The sequence below is a fragment of the Paramisgurnus dabryanus genome, chromosome 13, assembly GCF_030506205.2.
Source record: "Paramisgurnus dabryanus chromosome 13, PD_genome_1.1, whole genome shotgun sequence".
NCBI classification, from domain to species: domain Eukaryota; kingdom Metazoa; phylum Chordata; class Actinopteri; order Cypriniformes; family Cobitidae; genus Paramisgurnus; species Paramisgurnus dabryanus.
In genome coordinates, this window is record NC_133349.1 from 3,249,289 (window position 1) to 3,255,071 (window position 5,783).

Sequence of the window (5,783 nt, forward strand, 5' to 3'; positions counted from 1 at the left end):
TGACTTCCATTCAAAAACATGATCTAATTTCACCCGCTTTATAGCGTATCGGTCACACAAGGTAAATTTTTTGGATATGTGTACGTAAAATGATAGTTAATTTTGGTGTTATTTGCAATGTTTATGTTTAAGTAGGGCAGGATAATGGATTTATAAAAAAAACGTTAAGGTGAGTGTGTCTGCCGCATTCTGTTAATGACACGGGTATAAATAAAGTTTTTTTTTGACATTCAGCTACACGGTCAGCGTTATTTCTCTAAATAAGTTTAGGTAAATTGTAAAGATAACATAATTACAAAACCAGCAAATTATTGCGTGCACATACGGTACAAAGCATGGTATTTATGCTTTAATTATTAATAATAAATATGCTGCGGTCTGTCCGCTGATTTGATACTGTAATAAAGATGAATGTATAATAACTGTTTTAAAAGCAAAATGTACAATGCCAGTAAATAACTATGTACATAGTTAAGACATTTGCGTTGTAATAATGTACAGGGATACTGCAGATTAAAAAACAGAGACTAGTAAAGTGATGTTTTATCATTAAAATCTGATAACGTCCATTGAATTAATAGAATGGTTGGGTTTACCAACATGGCGGCGCGGTGGCTTCACAATTGTGACGTCATGAGCAATCCAGTCATTTATATAGATCAGTGGATTAACCACGCAGCCAAATTTGAATAATTAAAAAAAATCAAATATATAAAATAAGTTATCAGAATCTTGGAAAAACATCCGTTGGAGACGTACAGTATCTGCTATTGACGCCACCAACCCCACTCGCGGGAAAGCTACCATCACTCTCAACTTTCAAATACAGTACCATTGCAACCTGAATGGATGCTTGTGATTGTGTTAGGGGCGGGGCCATGCTCTGTGGCCCCAGTGCATCATCAAGCCACCTTTTTAGCCCCGCCCAAATAATCCTGAACACATGTGGAAAATGTGGAAAAACTGACTCCACAATTCAACACAGTTCACAGTTTTTACAACGTCTTTCAGCTTTACATTTCTAACATTTATAATGCATTTAGAAACAACTCTTTACAGAAACAGAAAAGCTCTGTGGATGTTAAAAGTTCTTTATGGAACTGTACTACCAAAAATGTTTCTTCTATAGGATCATGTACCATACCAAGGGGTTTTAGGTAAGAGATAAAGTACAAGAGGCTGTATTGTGAAGTCAGAGCTGAAGTTCGTTGTTAGGGATGGCGCAAAGTGCAGTCAATGCAGCCCCTTCACCCATGATGCAGAATAGTATTGAGTATTTTGTTGCTTTTAAAAAATTCTACTTTCATAAAGTAAAATTACTAAAACTTTTATTCTGATGAAAAAAAAATAGTCCCTGACCGACTGTGAAGAGTAACAGAATGTTTCACATATGTTTGTTGCTAAACGTGCTGTGCAATACACAGTATCGTTGGGTGCAGCGGTTATGGCTGTGTTTTATCATAAATAAAGCACAGCTGTTGACCAATCAGAATCAAGGAGTGGAACTACAGTAACTGTTTTTTAACTTGAGGTAAAATATGAGAATGTGTTTGTGTGTTAACAGAGCTCCCATGGGTCCTTGAAATCCTTGAAAGTTTGTGAATCTGGGGGAAAGAATTCAAGGACATGGGAAGTTTTTGAAAATATACATACAGAGATACAGGTCAATGAAAGTGCTTGAATCTATTTTATGCAAGAAGTTTTAATATATTATTCCCTGTGTAGTGTAGGATAATATAATAAAAATTCTAGACTTTTTTAAATGCTTTAAATGCTTATATCTTCTGTATGCGAATGTTGATTCATACAGTACCAAATTGCTTTTTTACATAGTTGTGTTTGACACATGAAAACCTCTCTGGTTACGTATGTAACTGTTGTTCCCTGAGAAGGGAACGAGATGCTGCGTCTCCCTTGCTATACTTCCTGTGTCCTTGTAATGCCGTCTTTGTCAATATTTCAGATAGCGACCCTGGTGAAAAACAAATATACTTTATTGTATTTCAAGTATATTTAACTTTGCAATAGTACATTACAAATATACTTACAAAGGAATGTACTTTCTTTAAACATATTTAAAGTATGCTTACAACATATTTGCGCGTATTTTTTACAATTAAACTTTTAACATACTTCAAAATAATTATACTTTAGTATATTTTCTAAAAGTATACTTTAGAAAAATATACTTAAAGTTAAAGTTTTGTGCAATTTTTAAAGTATACTAAATTTAAACTTATTTTAAAATGTATTTTAGGTATACTTTATCGGTATGCTTAAAGTTATCATTATAATAATGCACTGACAGTATATTTCTAAAATACATTATTTAGTATTCTTTAGAAACAGTATATTTTAAGTACATTTTGAAAGTATATGGGGTGTACAAATGTATATTATTTTATGGAGAAATAACGTGGGCTTAAAATTACGAGAGAGCAGTATGTTCAGTTACATTTTATATTGTAGATGTATACATTTGTAATATACTATTAACATAAGGTACACTTTAACTTCACTATAGTCAAGCATTGGATAAACCAATTAACTGTGTTTTACCACAAAATAACCGGGGTTTTGCTAATAATAATCAATACACCAAAAAAACATGGTTACTAAACTTCTACCACAAAAAAAACAAACATTCATTTTCGTAAGGGGAATATGAGTGTTTGTTTTTTTGTAGTTTTTCAGTCAATTGCATACCGCTTTTAGCTGTACAAAACTTAAACAGTTTTCGTAAATGCATTTCAGAGAAAAGTGAATTCTGAGATTTGAATAATGCATCTGACGTGTGTGTGATGACGTCACGACGCACGTATTTTGATTTTTACCAGTCGTTCAAGGCGGACGGATTCAGTCCCAAGGTACGTGAAAATATCTTAAAATTAATTATATTTGATTATTGTTTGACCATTCTGAAGTTTATCAGTAGACTATCATATTTCGAATGCGAAATGTTGTCAATAACGCGGTGTCTAACTCGCTATTAGTGATAAGCTGCTGTGTAGCTTAGCTTAGCTTATAGCTAATGTTAAAGGTTTGAAAGATAGCACTGTCAGCCTGTTATATCGAATTAGTACACCCGATTGTTTTGTTAAATATATGTATTGGTGTGTATGTATATGTTAATGAAAAAAGGTAGCGTCAGTCAAATCTGTTTTTTAAATGTAGCATGAAAGTTAACCATTTATTGACTGTTTAGAGGTTGTAAGGCTTTTACCTAACTGTATTTAGTATTAAAGAGTAACTAGACCCTAAACCAACTTTTTTTAGTTAATGATCTGTAAGAATGATGCTTTATTAGTGCTGTTCATTGATTTTAGTAACTTTTTTGACATTTAGATATAAAGTGTTTCAATACTGCAATATATGGTGTAAAAACGTCTGAGTGCTGCCATCTTCAGGTTGAACGGTGGCTATTGCAGTTGAATTTTCCTATTGGATGTTGGGTCCAAGAAATGACTCGTGACGTAAGCAGTTTCAAGCTCACCACGCCCTTGTTACGATCTCACCACACACTAAGTTCGTCCCCTCTATCTCTGTTGGGATCTGCCCACTTTTCTTGCATTTTTCAAATATTGCCAGTGGGTGGAGTCAGGCTCTGACCAGGGGTTTAGTTACTCTTTAATGATGCTGCATTCTTTCCTCAGAAGCTAAAGTTTTTCAAAGACATTTGTAGGGAGGACTTTGCAGCTAATGGTAAGTCATTTTAAACTCTTAAGATATAATAATTCATTCGTAGTAGTAAATCAAGCTTCAGTTTAGATAACGTTATACATATTGAGGCGGTTTCCCGGACAGGGATTAGACTAGTCCTAGACTAAAATAAATGTAAGAGCTGTCCAAACTGAAAACAACTTGCACTGACATATCTTAAAATACACCAGTGTCCTTTGTTTTGCCTCAAAATGCACACAGGTAATGTTTTTATTAAGGCATGTTTTTTGAAACTGGTTATATTTCTTAATTAAATTAAGGCCTAGTCCTGTTTTAAGATAATCCCTTTCCAGGAAACACCCAATTGTCTGCTTGTTGCATTTTCTTTCTGACAATTTTTACATTTAAATTTAATACAATAACATCTTTCTTTAGGAGCTGAAGTATTTTATGTAAGGAGGATTTTGCAGCCCATATAGGCAAGTCATTATAATGAAAACTCTTAGGGGTGGTTTCCCGGACAGGGATTAGCTTTATCCAGGACTAGACCTTAGTTTAATTAGGATAGTTTTAACAAACATGCCTTACTAAAAACATTACTTATGTGCATAACGATGTAAAACAATGGGCACTGATGTATTTTAAGATATGTCAGAGCAAGTTGTTTTCAGTTTGGACAGCTCTTACATTTATTTTAGTCTAGGACTAGTCTAATTCCTGTCTGGGAAACCGCCCCTTAATATATATGATGACATTTAAGTCAAGCTCTAGTTTAGGTAAAAATATATCTGCTATACAATCTCTGCCAGTAAACTATAGATTTAATACAGTAAGTCTTAAATAAATGTAATGTTTTAATATTAAACACTTTTTAATTGAGCTTATTGTCTCTCTTTTTCAGATTTCCTTAGGCTGAACCAAAACCTGCCAGACTAAAGTTGATTTGGGAGAGAAAGGCGTTGTAAACTCAATCATCTTGACATTCTTCAATGAGTAATTGTTCAATTTTTAGGCAAATACTGTACACTTTGAATGCTGTGAATAAAACTATATTTTAAATATATTTAAAATGAATTGTTTTTGACTGTTTTAATCAGCTTTTATTTATTTGGAAAAAATTATTTTGGTTATGTTACCAGCTAAAGTAATCTATTCCCAAAATAGCACTCTTTAAGTTAACTAATTATTAACGCACTTGAAGTATACTCATTACTAATCTAGCTGCAGGTATGTAAAAGTATACAAAATGTAATGTACTTGGCATATTCATTTTTCACCAGGGCAGTTTTTAGAATTTTGGATTGGCCAAAAATATATAGAATGTACGCAAACAGTCTATTTAAGGTATACTGATTGTATGTTTGCAAGACACTCATAATACATTTGTAATGTACTCCTAACATAAATAAAACACACTCTAAATCCACTTATCAAGCATGAATTTAGCACAAAAACAGTCATGTACTTAAATTGTACTAAATACACTTAAAGTTGTTCCACTTTAGCACACAAAAGTACACTAAATACACTTAAAGTTGTACTTTGTTACAATTAATATACAACTAAAATATATTAAGTACAAAATTAGTTGTTCCAAAATAGCACTCTTTAAATAAACTAATCAATAGCACACTTTAAGTATACTGGTCATTAGTGTGACTGCAAGTATACTTAAGTATATCAAAATTAAATATATTTAGCATACTATTTTTTCACCAGGGGATATACTTCCTGGCTTCCGTGTCACCCTGTCTTTGTCATTAAGCCTCACCATTTGTTGAATTTGATATACACATTCAGACGCACTTACCCCTAGAGGCGTCCCCAAAGTGTCACAGCAATGACGCAGTGCGAGTTCCCTCGAAAGGGAACTGTAACAATGTATCTTAAAAGGTAACACAATGTAACCTTGCTCTCACTTGAAATGTGTCCCCACATTTAGTCCTTGAATTTGAGGGTATCGGACCTGGAAAGTCCTTGAATTTAAGGTTAACAAATGTGTGGGAACCCTGTGTTAAGAATTTGTGTCAGTTGTAAGCACCTATTATATAAAATCCACTTTTACAAGTTGTTTGGAAATAAATGTGTGTTGGCATTGTGTGAACGCAACCACCCTACTTAAA

General features: G+C 33.2%; 1 long non-coding RNA gene across 1 annotated transcript; it reads left to right on the top strand.

Moving 5' to 3' along the window:
• The first annotated feature begins 2,594 nt into the window (after positions 1-2,594).
• Positions 2,595-4,730, top strand: LOC135717731 (uncharacterized). Its single transcript, XR_010520358.2, has 4 exons — positions 2,595-2,867; positions 3,654-3,702; positions 4,096-4,139; positions 4,562-4,730. It is a non-coding gene; the product is annotated as an uncharacterized lncRNA (long non-coding RNA).
• The last annotated feature ends 1,053 nt before the right edge of the window (positions 4,731-5,783 follow it).